This window comes from Mobula hypostoma, chromosome 4 (assembly GCF_963921235.1).
Source record: "Mobula hypostoma chromosome 4, sMobHyp1.1, whole genome shotgun sequence".
Taxonomy (NCBI): domain Eukaryota; kingdom Metazoa; phylum Chordata; class Chondrichthyes; order Myliobatiformes; family Myliobatidae; genus Mobula; species Mobula hypostoma.
The window spans coordinates 1,660,125-1,685,916 of record NC_086100.1 but is presented as its reverse complement, the minus strand read 5'-3'; the positions used below and the strand labels follow the sequence as shown (position 1 = coordinate 1,685,916).

Here is a 25,792-nt window from a genome sequence, read left to right as displayed (position 1 = left end):
ATAGATACTTTAAAGATACAGATATAGAAGGGAAACGTTGAAATATGAGGCCAATAATATAAAGCAAAAGTTTTTTTCAGTTTTATAAAGAGAAAAAGAGAGGTGAGTGTTGATATTGGACCACTGGAAATGATGCTGGCGATGTGGTAATTGGGGACAAAGAAATGTCAGATGAAGTTAATGGATACTTTGCATCTGTTTTCACTGTGAAAGACACTGACAGTGTGCCAGAGGTTTGTGAATATCAGGGAGCAGGAGTGAATGCCATTGTTATTACAAAGGAAAAAGTGCTAGGCAAACTCAAAGATCTTAAGATGGATAAATCAGCTGGATCAGATGGACTGCATCCCAGAGTCCTGTAAGAGGTTCCTGAAGAGATAACAGGGTCATGCTCTTTCAAGAATCACTTGATTCTGGCATGGCCCTCAAGGTCTGGAAAACTGCAAATGTTACGCTACTCTTTCAGAAGGGAGGAAGGCAAAAGAAAGGAAAATATAGGCCAGTTAACCTAACCTCAGTGGTTGATAAAAAATTGGAGTCTATTATTAAGGATGAGGCTTTGAGGTACTTGGAGACTAATAATAAAGCATGGTTTCTGTGAAGGGAAATCTTGCCTGACAAATCTGTTAAGAGTTCTTCGAGGAAGTAACAAGCAGGGTGGACAAAGGAGAGGCAGTGGATGTCATTTACTTGGATTTTCTGAAGGGTTGTGATAAGGTGTCACATGTGAGGCTGCTTAACAAGTTAAAATCCTGTGGCATTACAGGAAAGATACTGGTGTAATGCCCTAGTTCTGTGTTTTACTGTTATGCTGTATGTATTTCATTTTGTGCTGTTCTGCTTGGTTTCCGCTTATGTTTGGGTTATTGGTGAAGATAAGGGATGAGGAGAATCCAAATGAAGGGGAAGTTTCTCTGGTGAGGGACACTAAGTTGGGGTTGGGTTTTTTTGTGTGGGTCAAGAGGAGATGAAAAGAGAAGAATGTGGAGAGAAGAGTTTGTAGAATTCGACCCGGAGAGGGACCGTGATTCGATGAAGCCCGGGGTGACGTCCATTGAGATCGGTGACTTGGGGAAACTGTGAGCTCCAACTTGTGCACATTACACTGTTTCATTAAACTGGGCCCTTTTCTTTTTTTGTTCTTTTCTTTACTAACCCTTCAGTTGAATTAAGAATGATAAAGATAAATCTTTTAATTGTATGCAGTGTACTGTCTGCTATTTCGTGGCACCAATTTGTAACAGGGTAACGAATTACACAGTACCCACACAAACGGGGTTCAGGGTGGGCTCACGCCTCAATCCCACACGTTTGGCACGGCCAGAGATTGTCTTCCCGAGGAAACCAGGGTGTTTCACTGGTATGGACAGCAGAATGGCTGACAGGCAGGAGGCAGCGAGTGGGAATAAGAGGGGCCTTTTCTGTTGGCTGCTGGAGAATCATAGTGTTCCTCAGGGGTTAGTATTGGAACCTCTGCTTTTGACATTGTTATCAGTGATTTAGATAATGGAATTGATGGCTTTGTGGCAAAGTTTGTGGATGATATGAAGATAGGTGGAGGGGTAGATGGCGCTGAGGAAGCACTGAATTGCAGTAGGAGTTAGACAAATGGGAAAGAATGGACAAAAAAGTGGCAGGTACAATGTAGTATTGGAAAGTGTATGATAATGCATTTTGGTAAAAGGAACAATAGCCCAGACTATTATCTAAATAGGGAGAAGGTTCAAACATCAGAGGTGCAGAGGAACTTAGGAGTCCTTGTGCAAAACTCCCAGAAGGTTAATTTACGGGTTGAGTTTGTGGTAAAGAAGGCAAATACAATGTTGGCATTTATTTCAAGGGGAATAGAATATAAAAGCAAGGAGATAATGCTGAGCCTTTATAAGACACTAATCAGGCTGTACTTGGAGTATTGTCAACAGTTTTGGGCCTGATATATCAGAAAGGATGTGTTGTCATTGGGGAGAGTCCAGAGGAGGCTCACAAGGATGATTCTGGGAATGAAGGGGTTAACATATGAGGAGCATTTCACAGCTTTGGGCCTGTACTCACTGCAATTTAGAATAATGCGGAGGGATCTTATTGAAAGCAACCGAATGCTGAAAGGACTAGATAGGGTGGATGTGAAGAGGATGTTTCCTCTGGTGGGGTTCTCAAAAACTAGAGAACACAGCCTCAAACTTGAGGGGTGACCCTTTAAAACGAAGGTAAGAAGGTATTTTTTTTAGCCAAAGAGTGTTGAATCTGTGGAATGCTCTGCCACAGACTGCAGTGGAGGTCAAGTCCATGCATATGTTTAAGTTAATAGTTGATCGTTTCCTGATCGGTCAGGGTATCAAAGAATATGGCGAGATCTGGGATCAGCCATGATGGAATGGCACAGCAGACAAAATGAGCCAAATGGCCAAATTCTGCTCCTATGTCTTTTGGTCATATGGTAAATGCACGGACCACGGCAACAAACACACACACAGACACCGTAAACGTGCAGACAGCCAGAAACACACGCACAGATACAGTAAACTTGCAGATGCCCATAAACACACACATACAGTAAACGTGCAAACACCCAGAAACACACGCACATAGATACAGTAAACGTGCAGACACACAGAAACACCCCACCTTGTGCAGCTGGATCCCAGACTTCTTATCAGAGCGACGACAGGTGGTAAGGATGGGCTCCCTCCCTCACTGACCCTCAACACAGGTGCCCCCCAGGGTTGTGTTCTGAATCTCCTTCTCTACTCCCTTTATACGCACAACTGTGCTGCCACACACAGCTCCAATCTGATGATCAAATTTGCAAATGACACGACTTTGATTGGCCTTATTTCTAGCGGAAATGACAGAGCCTACAAGCGACAGGTTGACACCCTGACACAGGATAACAAGCATAAGAACCTCTCCCTGAATGTCCAAAAAACAAAAGAGTTGATCGTAGATTACGAGAGGTATGGAGACAGACTCGGCCCGATCAACATCAATGGGTCTGCCGTTGAGAGGGTGAGTAGTTTCAAGTCCTCGGTATACACACCACCGATGATCTCACCTGGACTGTACACACCGGCTGTGTGGCAAAAGAAAGCACAACAGTGTCTCTTCCACCTCAGGCGACTGAAGTTGTTCAGCATGGGCCCCCAAGTTCTCAAGATCTTCAACAGGGGCACCATTGACAGCATCCTGACTGACTGTATCACCACCTGATACGGGAACTGTACCAACCTTGATCACTGGGCACTGCAGAGAGTGGTATGGGCAGCCAGTGCATCTGTGGATGTGAACTTCCCCCCATTGAGGACATTTATAGCAGCAGGTGCAGAAACAAGGCCTGAAAGATCATTGGGGACACCAGTCACCCCAACCATAAACTGCTCCAGCTGTTTCCGTCTGGCAAATAGTACCACAGCATTAAAGCCAGGTCCAAGAGAACAGCTTCTTTCTACAAGCTGTTAGACATAAATTCACATTGCGATGGAGTCATAATGCAAAGATTTTTACTCCCTAATGTTGTGGGATGCATGTAAGATTAGATAAATTCTAATTCTAATTCATAGATACAGTAAACGTGCAATCACCCAGAAACAAACACTCACAGATGCAGTAAATGTGCAGACATGCAGAAATACACACACACACACACACAGTAAACATGCAGACAACCAGAAAAACACACAAACACAGGTAAGACCAGAATACACAAGAGCAGAATTGGGCCAACCAGACATCAGAGCGTTCCACAGATTTACTACTCTAGCTAAAAACATTGCTCCTTAGCTATATTGTAAAGGGTCACCTCTCAATTTTGAGATGTGCCCTCTAGTTTTGGGTGCCCTCACTACAGGAAACATCACATCCACCTTTGCACAAGGTCTCCTCAGTCCAGCTGACTTATCCGCTTTAAGACCTTTGAGTTTGCCTAGCCCCTTTTGCTTTGTAGCAACACACATAAAAGTTGCTGGTGAACGCAGCCGGCCAGGCAGCATCTCTAGGAAGAGGTGCAGTCGACGTTTCAGGCCGAGACCCTTTGTCAGGATAGTCCTGACGAAGGGTCTCGGCCTGAAACATCGACTGCACCTCTTCCTAGAGATGCTGCCTGGCCTGCTGCGTTCACCAGCAACTTTTATGTGTGTTGCTTGAATTTCCAGCATCTGCAGAATTCCTGTTGTTTGCTCTTTTGCTTTGTAATAAGAATGGCACTCACTCTTCCTCCATAACACTCACGGGCCTCTAGCACACTGCTAGTCTTCCATAGAGAAGTCAGATGCAAAGTCCCCATTAAGTTCATCTGCCGTTTCTTTGTCCCCCATTACTACCCCACCAGCGTCATTTTCCAGTGGTCCAATATCAACTCTCACTTACCTTTTACCCTTTATATAACTGGAAAACTTCTGATATCCTGCTTTATATTATTGTCCAGCCTGCCCTCATATTCCATCCTTTCCTTTCTTATAGATTTTTTTAGCGACTTCTGTTGAATTTTAAAAGCTTCCTAATCATCCAATTTCCCACTTACTTTTGCCATCTTATATGCCCTTTCCTTGGCTTTTATGCAGTCCTTAACTTCCTTTGTCAGCTCTGATTGTCTACCCCTGCCATTTGAGAACTTCTTACTCTGTGATATCTATCCTTCGCCTTGTGAACTATTCCAAGAAACTCCAGCCACCTCTCCTCTGCCATGATCCCCACCAGTATCCCCCTCCAATCCACCTGGGCAAGCTCCTCTCTCATGCCTCTGTAATTCCCTTTATTCCACTGTGATACTGATACATGTGAGTTATGCTTCTCCCTCTCAAAATGCAGTATGAATTCTGATCACTGCCTAAGGGTTCCTTATGTTAAGCTCACTATTAAGATCTGGGTTACTACACAACACTCAATCTAAGATAGCCTTTCCCTGAATAAGCTCAAGCACAAGCTGCTCTAAAAAGCCATCTCATGGGCATTCAACAAGTTCCCTCCCTTGTGATTCAACACCAACCTAATTTTCCCAATCCCCTTGCATATTCAAGTCCCCCATTACAATTGTATCATTACCCTTATTACATACCTTTTCTAGCTCCCTTTGCAATCTCAACCCCACATCTTTGCTACCCATTTGGAGGCCTACATATGATAATGCTTTTTTCACCCTTGCAATTTCTTAACTCCATTCACAAAGATTTGATATTCTCTGACCCTAAGTCACCTCTAACTGATGTAATTTCATCTCTTACCAACAGTACCACACCATCGCCTACGCCTTCCTGCCTGTCCTTTCGAAACAAAGTACATCCTTTGATGTTAAGTTCCCAACTGTGGCCTTCTTTCAGCCGCAATCAGTGATACCCACAACATCATACCGACCAATCTGTAATTGCGCCACAAGTTCATCCATCTTATTCCAAATGCTACAAGCATTTAAAAACAGCATCTTTAGTCCTGTATCCTTCACCCCTTCTGAGTTTTGCCTCCATGGTACAATTTAACTCTTTGCTCAAATAAAATAAATCAAACAAACACACACAATCATACACAGACAGAGTAAACTTGTGACACACACAAGATGCTGGAGGAACTCAGGCAGCATCGAACAAACATTCGACGTCTCAGGCCGAGACTCTTTATCAGGTCCTGATGATCCCATGCAGATATGGCTAATATCACGGGGCATACTTTCATGGTAATTTTTGGATAGTATCAGGAGGAAGTCACAGGCTTATTTTACACAGTGTGGCGGGTGGCTGGAACACCCTGACAGTGCTGGTGATCAAGGCAGATACAATGGTGATGTTTGGGCCATGTATGAAAGAAAACAGGTGTACTATCTGGTCATCAAGGGTTAGATTGGGTTTAGGTTCGATGAAGGTGATGGCAGGTACAACACTGTGGGCCAAAGGACTGTTCCTCTCCTGCACTGTTCTACGTTCACTCTGATAGACACCTCAGCACACGCTGGAGCACAGAATGCAAAGCAAAGACGAGACAACTCCACTTGAACGTGGAAGGGGAAAATTCCGCAGGAGATGCGTGATGCATCTTCGTTGACACAGAGAGTGGTGAGGCTCTGGAAATGTGTTGTCAGAAGCAAATACGATAGAGGTGCTAAGTGGTTTTTAATAAGCAAATAAATGAGCTGGAACTGACGGACATCAGATTTAATTTTAAATTCAGTTTGATCTGATCCAACTGTATACATGTATGCTGTCAAACAAAACAACGTTCCTCCCAACCAAGGTACCCAACACAGTATGTATAACTCACACACAAATGAAACAATGTTCCTCAGGACCAAGATATACAACACAGTACATATAACTCACACACAAATGAAACAAAGTTCCAAGCACCAACTTGCACAACGTACTACGTATAACTCACATACAAATGAAACACTCTTCCTTGGGACCAAGGTGTACAAAACAGTACATTTAGCTCATACACAAACGAGATATTGTTCCTCTGGTGAAGATGTATACCACCAAACGAAACAATGTTCTTCAGAATCAAGGTGTACCACACAGTACATACAACTGAAACAACATTGCTCTGGAACAAGGTGTACAACACAGTACGAAAACTCACTCACAAATGAAACAACATTCCTCCGGACCAAAGTGTATACCACCAAACAAAATAATGCTCTTCCGGACAAAGGTACACAACACAGTATGTCTAACTCAGACACAAATCAAACAACTTTCCTCCAGATCAAGCTGTACAACACAGTGCAACTAATTCACAAACAAACGAGACATTGTTCCTCAGAATCAGAATTAGGTTTATTATCACCGGCAAGTGTCGTAAAATTTGTTAACTTAGCAGCAGCAGTTCAATGCAATACATAATATAGGAGAAGAAAAATATAAAAATATAAAATAAGAATAATAATAATAAATAAATCACTGTGCACGTGTATCGAATAGATTAAAAATTGTGCAATAAAAAGAAACAATATATTAAAAAAGTGAAGTAGTGTTCACAGGTTCAATGTCCATTTAGGAATCGGATGGCAGAGGGGAAGAAGCTGTTCCTGAATCGCTGAGTGTGTGCCTTCAGGCTTCTGTATCTCCTGCCTGATGGTAACAGTGAGAAAAGGGCATGCCCTGGGTGCCGGAGGTCCTTAATTATGGACACTGCTTTTCTGAGACTCCGCTCCCTGAAGATGTCCTGGGTACTTTGTAGGCTAGTACCCAGATGGAGCCGACTAGACTTACAACCTTCTGCAGCTTCTTTTGGTCCTGTGCAGTAGCCCCTCCATACCAGACAGTGATGCAGCCTGTCAGAATGCTCTCCACGGTACATCTATAGAAGTTTTTGAGTGTATTTGTTGACATACCAAATCTCTTCAGACTCCTAATGAAGTATAGTCACTGTCTTGCCTTCTTTATAACTGCATCGATATGTTGGGACAAGGTTAGATCCTCAGAGATCTTGATACCCAGGAATTTGAAACTGCTCACTCTCTCCACTTCTAATCCCTCTATGAGGATTGGTATGTGTTCCTTCGTCTTACCCTTCCTGAAGTCCACAATCAGCTCTTTCGCCTTAATGATGTTGAGTGCCAGGTTGTTGCTAAGACACCACTCCACTAGTTGGCATATCCCTGTATGCCCTCTCGTCACCACCTGAGATCCTACCAACAATGGTTGTATCGTCAGCAAATTTATAGATGGTATTTGAGTTATGCCTAGCCACGCAGTCATGTGTATACAGAGAGTAGAGCAGTTGGCTAAATACACATCCCTGAGGTGCACCAGTGTTGATCGTCAGCAAGGAAGAGATATTATCACCAATCTGCACAGTTTGTGGTCTTCAAGTTAGAAAGTCGAGGATCCAATTCCAGAGGGAGGTACAGAGGCCCAGGTTCTTTAACTTCTCAATCGGAATTGATCCTCTGGACCAAGGTGCATACTGCCAAACCAAACAACGTTCCTCAGGACTGCAGTGTATACTGATCTTCTCGACTAAGGTCTACAATACAGTACAAATAAACTCACACACAAAAGAATGAATGTTCCTCCTGACCAGGATGTACAACACAGTACATATAACTCACACACAACTGAGACAGTAATCCTCTGCACCAAGGTGTATACCGCGATACGAAACAACTTTCCTTCTGACCAAGGAACACAACATAGTACGTATAATTCACACACAAATTAAACAACGTTCCTCTGGACCAAGGTGTACAAAACAGAGTACGTGTAAATCCAAGCTGTATACCACCAAACAGAACAACGTTCCTCCAGAACAAGGTGTACAAAACAGTACATATAACTCACACACAAATGAAAGAACATTCCTTGGACCAAACAAGAGAAAATCTTGGACCAAGGTGTACAACACATTACGTATAGCTCATACACAAACAAAGCTATGTTCTTCCAGACCAACATGCAAAACGCAGTACATATAACTCACACAAGAACCGGACAATATTCCTCAGGACCAAGGTGTATACCGCCAAGCGAAACAACTTTACCCTAGACCAAGGTGTACAACACAGTACGTATAACCCACACACAAATGAGACAATGTTCCTCTGGACCAAGGTGTATACCGCGATATGAAACAAGTACAACACAATACGTATAACACTCACACAAATGAGACAATGTTCCTCTGGACCAAGGTGTATACCGCGATATGAAACAAGTACAACACAGTACGTATAACACTCACACAAATGAAACAATGTTCCTCACGACCAAGGTACACAACACAGTATGTATAACTCACACACAACTGAAACAGGTTCTTCCAGACCAAGGAGTACAAGACAGTACATATAACTAACACACAACTGAAACAATGTTCCTCGGACCAAGATGTACAACACAGTGCATATAACTCTCACACAGATGAAACAATGTTCCTCCAGACTAAGGTGTACAACAATGTACGTATAACTCACACACCAACGGAACAAGGTGACTCCAGACCATGTACAAAACACATATGTATAATGCACACACAAATTAAACAACATTCCTCTGGACCAAGGTGTACATGACAGTATGCATAACTCAAACATAAATGGGACAAGGTTCTTCTGGAAAAAGGTGTAAGTGAAACAACATTCCTCCAGACCAACGTACACAACACTGTACATATAACAACATTCCTGTGGACCAAGGTAGAGAACACAGTACATATATATCAAACAAATATGAGACAGTACTCCTCTGGACCAAGGTGCATGCTGCCAAACGAAACAACGTTTACCTGGACCAAGGTGTACAGCACAGTACATATATCCCACACAAAAAGGAGAAAACATTCTTCCTTCCAAGGTGTACATCACAGTTTATATTACAAACACACAAATGAAACTGCATTCCTACAGACCAGTACATATACGAAGGGTGATTGATAAGTTCGTGGCCTAGGGTAGAAGGAGTCAATTTTAGAAAACGTAGCACATTTACTTTTCCTACATTTACACACTTAGTCCAGCGGTCGTGGAGCATACGGATCCCTTCCTTGTAGAAGTTGGTGTCTTGGAAGTCCAGAAAGTAGTCCACAGCAGGGGTGACTGATAAGTTCGTGTCCTAGGGTAGAAGGAGATGAGGAGAAACTTCAAACCTCCTGCATTTTCACTCATAGAGTTGAACTACACATGCATATAACGACAGCTGGATAACTCATCTCCTTATCTCCTTCTACCTTAGGCCACGAAGTTATCGATCATCCCTGCTGTGGACCACTTCTACAAAGAAGGGATCCGTATGCTCCACGACCGCTGGACTAAGTGTGTACATGTAGGGGGGGACAATATTGAAAAATAAATGTGCTAGGTTTTCTAAAATTGACTCCTTCTACCTTAGGCCACAAACTTATCAATCATTCCTCGTAACGCACACACAAAGGAGACAATGTTCCTCTGGACCAAGGTGTACAACACAGTATATATAACTCATACACAAAAGAGAAAACTTTCCTCCGGACCAAGTTAAACAACACAGTACACATAGCACACACAAATTCAACAATGTTCCTCTGGACCAAGGTACAAAACACAATACATATAACCCACACAGAAATGAAACAACGTGTCTCCGGACCAAGGTTGACAACACAGCATGAAAAACTCAAACAGAAATAAAACAACATTTTACCAGACCAACGTGTTTAACACAGTACGTATAACTCATGCTCAAATGAAACAGCGTTCCTCCGGACGAAGGTACAGAACACAGAACGTATAACCCACACACACACATGAAACAGCGTTCCTCTGGACGAAGGTACAGAACACAGAACGTATAACCCACACACACACATGAAACAGCGTTCCTCTGGTCGAAGGTACAGAACACAGAACGTATAACCCACACACACACATGAAACAACGTTCCTCCGGACGAAGGTACAGAACACAGAACGTATAACCCACACACACACATGAAACAGCGTTCCTCTGGATGAAGGTACAGAACACAGAACGTATAACCCACACACACACATGAAACAGCGTTCCTCTGGACGAAGGTAAAGAACACAGAACGTATAACCCACACACACAAATGAAACAATGTTCCTCGGACCAAGGTGTATAATACGGTATGTATAACTCACACACAAACAAAACAACATTCCTCTGGACCAAGTTACAGAACACAGGAAGTACAACACACACACAAATGGAACAACATTCCTCAAGACCGAGGTACGTATACAGTACGTATAACACACAGAGAAATTCAAGAATGATCCTCTGGACCAAGGTACGCAACACAGTACCTCAAGGCTCTTGAACTCAGTCCCATGGTTGATGAAGTCCATCACACCATACGCCTTCTTAACAACACTGTCAATCTGCACAGCAGCTTTATGTGTCCTACGGACACAGACTCCAAGATCTTGCTGATCCTCCACACTGCCAAGAGTTTTACCATGAACACTAAATTCTGTCTTCAAATTTGACCTACCAAAATGAACCACTTCACACTTATCTAGGTTGAACTCCATCTGCCTCTTCCTGGAGCTCTAACAGTACCTAGTATCTTGAACCTTTCATAAGCTTTTCTTTCCTTAACTAGATTTTCTACATCCTTTGTACACCATGGTTCTTTTACCCTACCATCCTTTCCTTGCTTCAATTGGATGTACCTATGCACAACACCATGCAAATGTTCCCTGAACATTTACATTTTTACCGGGCATTTCCCTGAGGTTGTCTGCTCCCAATTTGTGTTCCCTTCCTGCCTAATAGCATCATATTTCCCCAGCCCCAATTAAATGTTTTCCCAAATTGTCTGCTCCTATCCCTCTCCATGTGTTGGGCACATGGCCAAGTGGTTAAGGTGTTCGTCTAGTGATCTGAAGGTTGCTAGTTTGAGCCTCAGCTGTGGCAGTGTGTCTGTGTCCTTGAGCAAGGCACTTAATCACACATTGCTCTAGTGTCTGTGCAAGGAGTGGCGCCCCACATATACTTCCAATCTATGCCTTGTAAGGCATGAAAATACCAGACGCAGGCCTCTCATGGTCTGATTCGACGTTCCCTCCCCTCCCCTCCCATCCCTCTCCAGCGCTATGGTAAAGGAGTCAGAGTTGTGATCACTACCTCCAAAATGCTCTCCCACTGAAAGATCTGACACCTGACCAGGTTCCTTTCCCAATACTAGATCAAGTACAGCCTCTCCTCTAGTTGGCTTATCTACATATTGTGTCAGGAAACTTTCCTGAACACACCTAACAAACTCTAACCCATCTAAACCCCTTGCTCTAAGGAGATGCCAGTCAATATTAGGAAAGTTAAAATCACCCATCACAACAACCCTACTATTATTGCACCATTCCAGAATCTGCCTCCCTATCTGCTCCTCGATATGCTTGTTACTATTGAAGGGATCTATAAAAGACACCCAGTAGAGTTATTGCCCCCTTCCTGTTTCTAACTTCCACCCACAATGACTCAGTAGACAATCCCTCCATGATTTCCTCCTTTTCTGCAGCTGTGATACTATCCCTGATTAGCAATGCCAGTTCTCTACCTCTTGTGCCTCCCTCCCTGTCCCTTTTGAAACATCTAAAGCCCGGCACATTATTGATCCACGCTTTAAGTTCATCTGCCTTGTTTATGATATGCCTTGCATTAAAATAGACACATCTCAAATCATCTGGCGGAGTGCATCTTTGCTCTATCATCCGCTTATCCTTCCTCTCAAACTCCCTACAAGCTGTCTCTATTTGTGTGCCAACCACCCCATCCTCTGCCTCTTCACTTCAGTTCCCAACCCTCTGCAAATCTAGTTTAAACCCTCCCCAATGATATGAGCAAACCTTCCTCCCAGGATATCGGTTCCCTCCAGTTCAGATGCAACCTGTCCCACTTGTACAGGTCACTCCTTTCCCAGAAAATGTTCCAATAATCCAAGAACTTGAAACCCTGCCCCCTGGACATCTCTTCAGCCACTCACTCATCTGCACTACTCTTCCAGTTCTGACCTTCACTTGCTCGTGGCACTGGGAGTACTCCAGAGATCACCACCTTGGAGATCCTGTTCTTCAGCCTCCTTCCTTACTCCCTAAATTCACTGCACAGGACCCCTACCCCTCTCCTGCCTATGTCACTGGTACCAACATGTACCACGACCTCTAGCTGACCCTCCCTTTAGAGAATATTCTGCAACTGCTCAAAGACCCTAGCACCCAGGAGGCAACACACTATCCTGGCGTCTCTTTTGCTGCTGCAGAATCTTCTATCTGTCCCCCTAAATATCAAGTCCCCTATGACTATATCTCCACCTGACTTCACCCTTCCCTTCTGAGGCCCAGAGCCAATCACGGTGCTATTGGTCTGGCTGCTGCTGCCTTGCCCAGATAAGTCATATTCCAAAGGTTATGGCCTCGGGGGAATCTGCACTTACTTATTTTTCCCTTTGCCTCTCTCAGTGTTCATCCATCTACTCTCTGAATTCTACACTCTGGGTGTAACCACCTGCTTTAAAGTCATATCTATCAAATGCTCTGCCTCCCAGATGACCCTAAGTTCATCCAACTCCAGTTCCAGCTTAATGCAATCTTTCATGAGCAGGTATTAGCTGCACTTCCCACAGGTGTAGTCACCAGGGAGACCATCAGGTTCCATGAGTTCCCACATCCTACAGGAGGAGCATTCCACTGCCATATCTGCCATCCTGCCTATACTGTACAATGGGCAACCAAGACCAGATCTTCTAACCTGAGTCTTTGCCTCAGCTTCTCCTCATCAAAGCCTCTTGAGTCAAAGCCTGACACTCCCACTCTCACCACTGGCTCACTCCCAACAATGGGTGCCCCGCTTGTCCCTTCAGTACTTTTATTTACTTCGCAGTGCTCTGCTCTCGACGCTGATTGGGCCTCCGGAATGTCCGAACGCCTGCCAAGCTCTCCTTTTATATAAACTTCGCCAACCTGCAAGTAACCTCCTCGAAATACTCTGCATTACAGCACCTGTCACCAGGGTTCACTGTCTGTAAGGAGTTTGTACGTTCTCCTCGATACTGCGGGGGGGTGGGGTTCCTCACACATTTCAAAGATATTTGGTTTTGGGTTGGTAAGCTGTGGGTAAGCTATGTTGGTGCCGGAAATGTGGTGACACTGTGGGCCGCCACCAATACATCCTTGAACAGTGGAGGTTGTTAACTCAAACAGCTCATTTCACTGTATGTTTTAATGTACACATGACTGGCAAAGCTAATCTGGTCTCATCCTAATGATGTTGTAACAATCTGCAGACCTTCACTGATAGCGCCTGCAGGAGACGGACTCGATGAGCTAAATACCCTGACGAGACTGTTTACCTGCGCTGTGCACTGCATGCATTTCGAATGGTATTTTATTAAGTAATTTACGGTGACATTTTGGTTGTGTGGTGTGTGTGATAGTTTGGTTGTGATATTACGGTGATATTTCGGTTGTGTGGTGTGTGTGATAGTTTGGTTGTGATATTACAGTGATATTTTGGTTGTGTGGTGTGTGTGATAGTTTGGTTGTGATATTACGGTGATATTTCAGTTGTGTGGTGTGTGTGATAGTTTGGTTGTGCTATTACGGTGATATTTTGGTTGTGTGGTGTGTGTGATAGTTTGGTTGTGATATTACAGTGATATTTCAGTTGTGTGGCGTGTGTGATAGTTTGGTTGTGCTATTACGGTGATATTTCAGTTGTGTGGTGTGTGTGATAGTTTGGTTGTGCTATTACGGTGATATTCAGTTGTGTGGTGTGTGTGATAGTTTGGTTGTGATATTACAGTGATATTTTGGTTGTGTGGTGTGTGTGATAGTTTGGTTGTGCTATTACGGTGATATTTCGGTTGTGTGGTGTGTGTGATAGTTTGGTTGTGCTATTACGGTAATATTTTGGTTGTGTGGTGTGTGTGATCTATGTTGTGCAGGTGCACTGTGTTCCAGAGGAACGTTGTTTTGTTTGATAGCGGCAGGTGACAATAGAGTTGAATTTGAATTTGAACGGACTCATAGGACGGTTCTACACAGGAACAGTCCCTTCACCCCACAATGTTGTGCTGAACCAATTAAACTGGTAATCAAATGGCCAATGAAACTAATCTCTTCTGCTGACACTATGTCCAGATCCTTCCATTTTCTTCACATTAACATCTCTAATATCTCTGCTTCTGCCCCCACCCCAGGCAACTGCCTGCATGACTGGTCCTGTGCCTTCACATCCGTTTCCTCTCAATACAGAGTGGAGTAGACCTATTCGGTCCTTCGAGCTGCTCTGACAACTCAATCTGACCCGAGCCTGATCGGTGGACAATCAGCCTACTTGGTGTGTCTTACACTGTGGGAGAACAGCATGGAGAGGACGTACAGGATCAAGTTTCCAACTCCAACGCCCTGAGCTGTCACAGCATCATGCTAACCGCTACCCTGCTGTGGTGTCCCAGTTCCCTGAGTTGAGGGTTTGCCCCTGCCCTGCTGAGGAAGGGTGTTATTTACACAAGGCCCAGCTTCCCTGAGCTGGCAACGCCATTTACTCTATGTCTGTCAGCTCCTTCTCCTGCCTGGTCTCTGATACATTCCAGTGTCACTCAGGATTGAAGAGGATCTGTGAGCAGCCAAAAGGAGAGGTAAAAACCCTTTTCCTACACTGCTGCTCATCTCCACCGTGGCTGGTCCCAAAGTCCCGAGGGTTGGGTATGTGGCTCATTACCCCATCCTGTAAAAACCCAGAGCTACCGAAATGCCAACGGGAGCTCCAGAGACCTCACCACTGGGAGGGGAACGATCTTCTCCCCGAAGACGTAAGGAGTTGTGAGCTGAAAGCAGAAGCCACAAGGCTGGTCAACCTTCTACTGGCCCGACACAGAGGACCCTGGCCAGATGCTGTTGCCGGCCCATACCCCAGTAGTGAATCTGTAGAATTCATTGCCACAGACAGCTGTGGACGTCAGATCATTGAGTAAACTTAAAGCAAAGGTTCACACACAAAAGGAGGTGAGGCGAAGTTAAGATGGCGCTAAACAGCGACTCCTTTGCTTGCATCTTCGGAAACAGCTCTATTTCCATCTTTAATATCTTTATTTATTCCCTTTCAGGGTTCTTTTGAAGACCCTGACGTGAAGCTGCAGGCTGACCTTGGTTCTTTGCGGGAATGGGACCCACTCTCAGGGTTTCAGAACAGGCCGTTGTTCGGCACGCCAAGGGTTCGGCCTAAGAGTCCAACTCGAATTCAGAAGTCTCAGATCTCGGGGCTCTGAAGATGGGTGGATTGAGGGTCGGTGTCACAGCAGGAGATCCGTGTGTCGTCGAGGGGAAGTCAGGATACCTGCTGTGGGCCCAAAGACCCGAGGTCGTTGCCATCTTCAGGCACAGAGCTCAGAAAATGCGACGTAACGGGCATTTAACATCGTAAGCCAGCAAGTTGTTTGTCATGTCTCCCTGCCTGCTGGTGAAAAACGGAAACACCTATTTCTCCCTTATTAGGGAGAGAGGGAATCTGCAGTATGTCGTATGCCGGATGTAACACGAAGTCTTTGGGGTAACTGCAAGTCTGTGTCTTTGCTATTGCTTTGCTCGTGGTGAGTGCTCGGTGGTGGGACCAATGCTTGCTTTTTTTTTGCTGGTGGGGGGAGGCAGGGATTGTTGTTTGCTGCTGCTTACACGTGTGAGCGAGGGAGCTGGGGGGGGGACTTTAGGGTTCTTATGTTTATCTGCCGTTCATTCTTTGGGGCATTTCTCTGTTTTCATGGATGTTTGTGAAGAAAAAACATTTCAGGATGTATATTGTATACATTTGTCTGCATTAAATTGGACTTTTGAACCTTTGAAATGCTGGAGAAACTCAGCAGGCCAGGCAACATCTATGGAAAAAGGTACAGTCGACGTTTCGGGACGAATCCTTTCAGCGGGACTTTTTTCCCTAGATGCTGCCTGGACTGCTGAGTTCCTCCAGCATTTTGTGTGTGTTGCTTGGATTTCCAGCAACTGCAGATTTTCTCTTGTTTTTAAAGCAGAGGTTGATAGGTTCTTTATTAGTCAGGCTGTTAAAGGTTTCGGGGAGAAGACAGGAGAATGCGATTGAGAGGGGTAATAAATCAGCTGAGATGGAATGGCAGAGCAGACTTGATGGGCTGAATGGCCTAATGCTGCTCCCATGTCTAACAGTCTTATGTAACATGGAACTAAGGAAGATGAACCGTTGACAGGACAAGGCTGAAACCAGGCAGTGAGCTCTTTCCCTTCTGCTAGCTCTTTGCCTTTTTGCTCTGCATTCCTCAGGCATTCACAGTTCCAATGCTATTCAATCTGATACCATGCTAGACTTTCCTTCTAAATTTGGCCTTTTTGCTTTTCATCTTGCTGGCCACAGAAACAGCAGCTTGTATCAATCATGAATTCCTCTGAATCACTATATTTGTGCTTTCCAGTATTTGCAATAATTCTTCAATTACTTGGAAATTCTGATGGTTCACAAGCTACCCCAAGAGCTGATATTAGCCAGACTTCCTTTCAGCTCAATGGAGGCAATTCCCCTTCACCCCACAACACTCACTCTCATTCCATTCAACAATCCCTCAACACTCCCTCACTCCACATTCCCCTTCACCCCACAACACTCACTCCCCATCCAACAATCCCTCAACACTCTCCATCCCTCAACCCTCAATACTCACTCACTCCCCATTCCCCTCGATCCCTGAACACTCACTCACCATTCCCCTTGATCCCTGAACACTCACTCACTCCCCGTTCCCCTCAATGCCTCAACACTCGCTCACTCCCTGTTCCCCTCGATCTCTCAACACTCACTCATTCCCCATTCCCCTTGATCCCTCAACATTCACTTACTCCCCATTCCCCTCGATCCCTCAACACTCACTCACTCCGTTCCCCTCGATTCCGCAACACTCACTCACCCCCTGTTCCCCTTGATCCCTCAACACTCATTCACTCCCTGTTCCCCTCCAATCTTCAATACTCACTCACTCCCCATTCCCCTCAATCCCTCAACACTCACTCACAACCCGGTCCCCTCGATCACCGAACACTCATTCACTCCCGTTTCCCTCAATCCTGCAATACTCACTCATTCCTCATTCCCTTCACTCCGTCAGTACTCACGCACTTTCCCATCCTTTAACACTCACTCACTCCCCATTCTTTTTGATATAACATTATGTTTCTTGCCAAATAGACTGTCACTTTTCAATCATAAATTAGTGTGGGGATGTCGAGGTAGGATGTGAAGAGCAAGACCCTTAACAGTGTTGGTGAGCAGAGGGATCTGGGGGTCCAAGTTCATGGCTCACTGAAAGTGGCTGCACAGGTCAATAGGGTGGTTAAGAAGGCATTTGGCATGCTTGCCTTTCGTAGTCAAGGCATTAAGTTCAAAGTTCAGGAAGTGCTGCATCTGAAATATTGCATTCACAGACATCCCACCCTGCAAAAGCTCATTTCAGGGAGGTAGCACCATCAATTTGCGGGAGACTTGCGGGAGAGGTGGGATGTCTGCAATAGAGTAGCTCCTTAGCAGCCAGCCAGCTAGTTTAAAAAACGTTTGCTATACTAATGAACGAATGACACCTGTTAAACTCACCTCAACATGTCTTTTACAGTCTTAACCCACCATGGGCAATAGAAAAGTCACTGTTGCAAACAGTGCAGCGAGCAACACTGGCATTATTTTTGACCCCTATTAGGCAGGGGTACACTTTAGTGTAGTCTGGGGTGACGTACGTTTTATATTTTTTGGAACTCTCTGCCATGGCGCGCTCTCCCTCTCTCTCGTGGTTGCTCGCGCACTCTCAAGTGCTCTCGCTTGCTTTCTCTCTTGCTCTCTCACTCGCTCGCGCACTCGCTCTCTCACTCTCACGCTCTCTCTCTCGCTTTCTCTCTCGCTCGCACGCTCTTACTTGCTTTCTCTCTCGCTCGCACGCTCTTACTTGCTTTCTCTCTCGCTCGCTTGCTCTCGCTCTCTCTCGTGCACGCGCTCTCTCTTGCTTTCTCTCGCTCGCTCTCAAAAAAATTGATTTCCGTGATATTGTATATAATTTGCGGGCATCAGGGAGCCACTATTCATATGCGGGAGACTCCCGGAACTTCCAGGAGAGGTGGGATGTCTGCATTCAGTTCTGGTCACCCCATTACAGGAAGGATGCCAAAGCTTTGGAGATGGTGCAGAAGAGGTTCACCAGGATGGTACTTGAATTAGAGGCCATGTGGTTTCTCAAGAGGCAGGACAAACTTGGGTTGTTTTGGCAGAGGCTGCAGGAAGATCTGATAAGGGTTGAAAAGATTAGGAGGAACATTAATAGAGAGACAACATCTTTCTCCCAGGGTTAAAATGTCTCATACCAGAGGGTGTGTACTGGAGGGGGGTGGGAGAGAGAAGTGGATGCCTGGACTGCACTGCCTGGGGTGGTGATAGAGGCAGATATATGAAAGACTTTAGATAGGCCAATGAATGTGAGGAAAATGAAACGATATAGACATTATGTAGGCAGAAGAGATTAGTTTCATTGGCCATTTGATTACTAATGTAATTGGGTCAGCACAACATTGTGGGCCGAAGGGCCGGTTCCTGTACTGTACAGTTCTGTGCTCCATAAATGGTTTGGAACACAATCTTCATGAATTTCTAGAGTAGCTCAACCAGCCTCCCCAAAAATCCAAGGTGGATGTGCTGTCTGCGCTCTGGGGCGGGGGGGGGGGGGGTGAGGAAGCTGTACTCTCTCTCTCCCCTGAGACTGTTTGACAGGACCGAGTGGAAGGAGAGTTCTTTACACAGTGCAATGATTTCTCGCAAACCTGGGCAAGCTTCCAGCTGCAAGTGTGAATGTTTCTTTCTTGGGGTGGGGAGGAATTTCTAGTGCTAATTAGGAAAGGATTTAGTGCAGTAAATCTTGCTGAATTGTTATGACACAGACATTAATCTGCTTTGTTGAGTTGTACTGAGGAATGTGAGTGGTGGGACCTGTCCCAGCCCAGCCTTGTTTGCAGTAGGAGGCGTGTTCGACTCCCACCAACAGGGCATTGGGTTCAAGGCAGTTAGCACATGAACTCAGTTAACCATGCCTGGAACCCTGCCAATAGCTGGCTTGCCTGAGAGGGACTCGAGAATACAACAATCCACCTCCAAGCAGAGGAACCAGCAATTTTAGCATGTGCTAGTGTTTGTTGTGGAGATGATTTGGTTGTTACAGACTGGTTTGGAATGGAGGAAAACTGTGTTGCAACACAAGAGGTACTAATCCAAGCCCGTAGACGTGGAGACCTCCATTCAGTTTTTATAGACTGGGATTTCTTTAATTTAATTCAAGATTGTTTACCAAGTGCACAAGTATAAAGGAGAACAAAATAACTGTCACTCTGGATCCGATGCAGCACAAAAAAAAATCACAATAAGATAAAAAACACAATAATAATAAAAACAATAAAAACACAGTGCTTATAAAAAGTATCCCCCCACCCCCGCGAAGCCTTCATGATTTACTGTTTTACAACATTGAATCACAGTGGATTTAATTTGGCTTTTCTTGACACTGATCAACAGAAAAGACTCTTTCATGTTAAAGTGAAAATAATTTTCTACAAACTTGTCAAAATTTATGACAATTATTAACACAAAATAATTGATTGCTTAAGTGTCCACCCCCTTCAAGTCAGTATTTAGTAGATGCACCTTTGGCAGCAATTACAGCCTTGAGTCTGTGTGGATAGATCTCTATCAGCTTTGCACATCTGGACAGTGCAATTTTTCCCCATTCTTCTTTACAAAACTGCTCAAGCCCTGTCAAGTTGCATGGGGATTGTGAGTGAACAGCCTTTTTCTAGTCCAGCCACAAATTTTCAATTGGATTGAGGTCTGGACTCTGACTTGGCCACTCCAGAACATTAACTTTGTTGTTTTTAAGCCATTCCTGTGTAGCTTTGGCTTTTTGCTTGGGGTCATTGTCTTGCTGGAAAACAAATCTTCTCCCAAGTCGCAGTTCTCCTGTAGACTGCATCCGGTTTTCCTTCAGGATTTCCCATATTTTGCTGCATTCATTTTACCGTCTACCTTCACAAGCCTTCCAGGGCCTGCTCAGTGAAGCATCCCTACAGCATGATGCAGCCACCACCATGTTTCACAGTAGGGATGGTGTGTTTTTGATGATGTGTGGTGTTTGGCTTACGCCAAACATAGCACTTAGTCTGATGGCTACATCTCAATTTTGGTTTCATCAGACCATAGAACCTTCTTCCAGCTGACATCAGAGACTCCTACATGCCTTTTGGTAAACTCTAGCCAAGATTTTACGTGACCTTTTTTTTCAACAATGGCTTTGTTTTTGCCACTCTCCTGTGGCTGGTGAAGCACCCAGGCAACAATTGTATGCACAGTCTCTACCATGTTAGCCACTGAAGCTTGTAACTCCTCCACAGTTGTCACAGGTCTCTTAACGGCCTCCCTCACTGGTCCCTTTCTTGTATGGCCACTCAGTTTTTGAGGATGGCCTGCTCTAGGCAGATTTACAGCTGTGCCATATTCTTTCCATTTCTTGATGAGTGACTTAACTGTACTCCAAGGGATATTCAGTAACTTGGAAATTTTCTTGTATCCATCTCCTAACTTGTGCTTTTCAATAACCTTTTTGTGGAGTTGCTTGGGATGTTGTTTTGTCTTCATGGTGTAGTTTTTGCTAGGATATTGACTTAACAGCAGTTGGACCTTCCAGATATAGGTGTATCTTTACTACAATCAATTGAAACACCTTGACTACACAGAGGTCTCCAAAACACATATTAAGATCTCCGTTTAACTAATTATGTGACTTCTAAAACTAACTGGCTGCACCAGTGATGCTCTGATGTGTCATATTAAAGGGGGTGAATACTTACACAATCAATTACTTTGTGTTTTATATTTGTAATTAATTTAGATCACTTTGTAGAGATCTGTTTTCACTTTGCACAAAAGAGTCTTTTTGATCAGTGTCAGAAAAAAGCCAAATTAAATCAACTGTGATTCAATGTTGTAAAACAATACAACATGAAAAGGCAAACAACAGGAATTCTGCAGATGCTGGAAATTCAAGCAACACACATCAAAGTTGCTGGTGAACGCAGCAGGCCAGGCAGCATCTCTAGGAAGAGGTACAGTCGACGTCCTGACGAAGGGTCTCGGCCCGAAACATCGACTGTACCTCTTCCTAGAGATGCTGCCTGGCCTGCTGCGTTCACCAGCAACTTTGACAACATGAAAAGCTTCGGGGGGGGGGGTGAATAATTTTTATAGGCACTGTAAATAAATAAGATAGCTCAAATAATCAATATATATTTTTTTTCGATCAGACCGTAAGACACAGACACGGAATTAGGCCATCCAAACCATCGAGTCTGCTCCGCCATTCCATCATGGTTGATTTATTATTCTCTTAATCCCATTCTCCTGCCTTCTCGTATCCTTTGACACCACGACTAATCAGGAACCTATCGACCTCCGCTTTAAATATACCTAATGAATTTACCTTTACAGCCATCTGTGGCAATGAATTCCACAGATTCACCACTGGCTAAAGAAATTCCTCCTCATCTCCATTCTAAATAACGTCCCTCTATTCTGAGGCTGTGCCTCCTTTTCTTAGAAAACAACCTCTAGATCAACTCTATCCAGACCTTTCAATGTTTGATGTTTCAATGAGGTCCCCCCTCAACTCAAGAGCGTACAGGCACATAGCCAACAAACACTAACACTCCTCATATGCAAACCCTTTCATTTCTGGGATCATTCTCATTCTGATAAACCTCCCCATGACCGTATGGGTTTCCTCCGGGTGCTCTGGTTTCCTCCCATGGTCCAAGCACGTCCTGATTAGTAGGTTAAATGGTCATTGTAAACTGTTCTGGTTGAGTCGGAGGCTGTTGGCCCACACAGCTCAAAGGGCCGGAAGGGACTGTCCACTAAGTAAATATATATATTACACTTCTTTCCCCTCCAACAGCCACCGGACTGTGTCAAAATGACCACACAACTTCAACAGGAGTGGAAAGGAAAAGAAAACAGGATAAAATTGACCTTGCGTGCAGTGGTCACATGTGAGGGATCAGGAATAGTAAAACAGCTGAGTTAGTGCCTTGCTGTCTCCTTGCTGTTCCCTGAATATGATCACATTCCTGCCTCCCTGGGTCACAGCTCTTGCTTACACAATCTGTACTTTATAGCCACACCCCGTGGCTGCAATCTCCATCCCCTTACCTTCTCTGCATGACTGCAGCTCAGAGGCCAGTAAACTCTGATTATTAACACACAATATCAAACCCAAAACACACACTTTATTCTCAACCCTCAGGTCATCAGTCAATGGAGGGAATACAAAATGTAATATACACAATAAAGCAGCCAGCAGATCAGACCGTAGCACAGTACAGCACAGGAACAGGTCCTTTTGGCTCACAATGTTGTATTGAGCTAATTAAATTAGTAATCAACTAAACTAATCTCTTCTGCCCACACAACGTCCATGTCCTTCCATTTTCCTCACATCCATCTGCCTATCAAAACGTCTCTTAAAAGTCTCTAATGTATCTACCTCTTTCACCATCCACGCAGCACATTCCAGGCACCCAACACTCCCTGTGTAAAAAACTTGCCCCTGACATATCTTTTGAAATTACCCCTCTCTCCTTAAATGTACATCCTTTGGTTTTAGACATTTAAAACCTTGGGCAAAAGATACCATCTGTCTACTCTTTTTATGCCTCTCATAATCTTATAAACCTTCATCAGATCTTTCGCTGCTGCAAAGAAAACAATCCTGGGAAAAAGATAGTGTCTGTCCACTCTATCTGACATAGAGGGGGCAGAAGCCAGGTTCTGAGGGAGAGAGGAAGGAGTACAAGCTGGCTTCTGCCACCTTCCTTTCCAGTTCTGATTAAGGGTCTTGGCCCAAAACTTCAACTGTTTACTCTTTACCATAGATGCTGCCTGATCTGCTGAGTTAGAAACATAGAAACATAGAAAACCTACAGTACAATACAGGCCCTTCAGCCCACGAAACTGTGCCGAACATGTCCTTACTGAGAAATTAGGTAGGGTTACCCATAGCCCTCTATTTTTCTGAGCTCCATGTACCTGTCCAAGAGTCTCTTAAAAAACCCTATCATATCCGTCTCCACCACCGTCGCCGCAGCCCATTCCACGCACTCACTACTCTCTGCGTAAAAAATCTATCCCTGACATCTCCTCTGTACCTACTTCCAAGCGCCTTAAAACTGTGCCCTCTCGTGTTAGCCATTTCAGCCCCAGGGAAAAAGCCTCTTACTATCCACACAATCAAAGCCTCCCATCATTTTATACACCTCTATCAGGTCACCTCCATCGCTCCAAGGAAAAAAGGCCAAGTTTACTCAACCTATTCTCATAAGGCATGCTCCCCAATCCAGGCAATATCCTTGTAAGTCTCTTCTGCACCCTTTCTATGGTTTCCACATCCTTCCTGTAGTGAGGCGACCAGAACTGAGCACAGTACTCCAGGTGGGGTCTGACCAGGGTCCTATATAGCTGCAACATTACCTCTTGGCTCCTAATCTCAATCCCATGATTGATGAAGGCCAATGCACAGTATGCTTTCTTAACCACAGAGTCAACTTGTGCAGCTGCTTTGAGGGTCCTATAGACTCGGACCCCAAGATCCCTCTGATCCTCCACACTGCCAAGAGTCTTACCATTAATACTATATTCTGCCATCATATTTGACCTACCAAAATGAACCACCTCACACTTATCTGGGTTGAACTCCATCTGCCACTTATCAGCCCAGTTTTGCATCCTATCAATGTCCCGCTGTAACCTCTGATAGCCCTCCACATTATCCATAGCACCCCCAAACTTTGTGTCATCAGCAGATTTACTAACCCATCCCTCCACTTCCTCATCCAGGTCATTTATAAAAATCACGTAGAGTAGGGGGTCCCAGAGCAGATCCCTGAGGCACACCATTGGTCACAGACCTCCATGCAGAATATGACCCGTCTACAACCACTCTTAGCCCTCTATGGGCAAGCCAGTTCTGGATCTACAAAGCAATGTTCTTTTGGATCCCATGCCGCCTTACTTTCTCAATAAGTCTTGCAATAAGTTCTTCCAGTATTTTAGACCATAAGACCATAAAACATAGGAGCAGAAATAGGATATTCAGACATCAAGTCTGCTCCACCATTCCATCATGGCTGATCCCGGATCCCACTCAACCCCATACACCTGCCTTCTCAAAGGGTCATTTTTCGCTGACCGAAGCAGCAGTGAAACTTGGCGTCTACCTGGGCGACTGAGCAGCCCTCTGTAGGAACGCACTGCTCACCTCCGTGGTACGAGGAAGGAGCTAGAAAAGGTGCCCTAAACATTGCCTGCTTCATTACACCCTGGCCAGTTTACCGAAGCTGGCGGGAGTCCTATCTTGGCGGTCAAATAAACACAACAAAATGCAAGGTGACACCGCTCACTATTGGCACTTGGAACGTGCGCACGCTATTGTACAACCCTACAGCAAACAAACCAGAGAGAAGAACAGCCTTAGTTGCCAGACAGCTTGCAAGATACAACATTGGCATTGCAGCCCTGAGTGAGACTTGCCAAAGTAGGTCAGCTGACTGAAACTGAAGGTGGAGGCACGTTTCTCTGGAGTGGTCGCGGCAGCGATGAGCGTCGTGATGCTGGAGTTGGATTTGCCGTCATGAGTCACCTTGTTCGGAAACTTGCCAGTCTCCCCAAGGGTGTGAATGACCGGCTCATGACACTGCAGCTTCCACTACAGAACAGAAGTCAAGCCACCCTCATCAGCGCCTATGCCCCCACAATGACCAACCCGGACGAGACGAAAGACAGGTTCTATGAAGAACTAGATGCCCTACTATCAGCAGTGAGCAGCACCGACAAGCTGATCTTACTTGGCGACTACAATGCAAGAGTAGGGTGTGACTCTGCAGCCTGGCAGGGAGTCGTTGGGAGACGTGGAGTGGGCAAATGTAACAGTAATGGCCTACTCTTACTGAAGACCTGTGCAGCACACGACCAGCTCCTCACCAACACAACTTTCCAGCTGCCTACCCGTAACAAGACCTCCTGGATGCATCCCCGCTCTAAGCATTGGCATCTTATGGACTATGTCATTATCAGGAGAAAAGACAGGCAGGATGTCAGAGTGACCAAGGCCATGTGCGGTGCTGTCTGCTGGACAGATCACAGGCTCATCATCTCCAAAATGAAGCTCAGCATCAGACCCAAGAGGGGACCACAAGGAAGCAAGGCTATGAAAAGAATCAATGTGGCCAGGCTGAAGATTTAGAAACCAAGCTTGCTGACCTACACCTTGCAGGC

The 25,792-nt window shown here is 44.9% G+C and overlaps 1 protein-coding gene across 3 annotated transcripts in view; it reads right to left on the bottom strand.

Moving 5' to 3' along the window:
• Positions 1-25,792, bottom strand: part of LOC134345086 (lipoma-preferred partner homolog) — a 453,573-nt gene that overhangs the window by 334,199 nt on the left and 93,582 nt on the right. The window contains exon 1 of one of the 3 annotated variants that reach the window (XM_063045238.1): positions 9,423-9,513. The exons of the other annotated variants lie outside the window; for them this stretch is intronic. The gene's annotated coding sequence lies outside the window, so the exon portion shown is untranslated. Of the gene's footprint in view, positions 1-9,422; positions 9,514-25,792 lie in introns of those variants that run through there. 3 annotated transcript variants of the gene reach the window in all.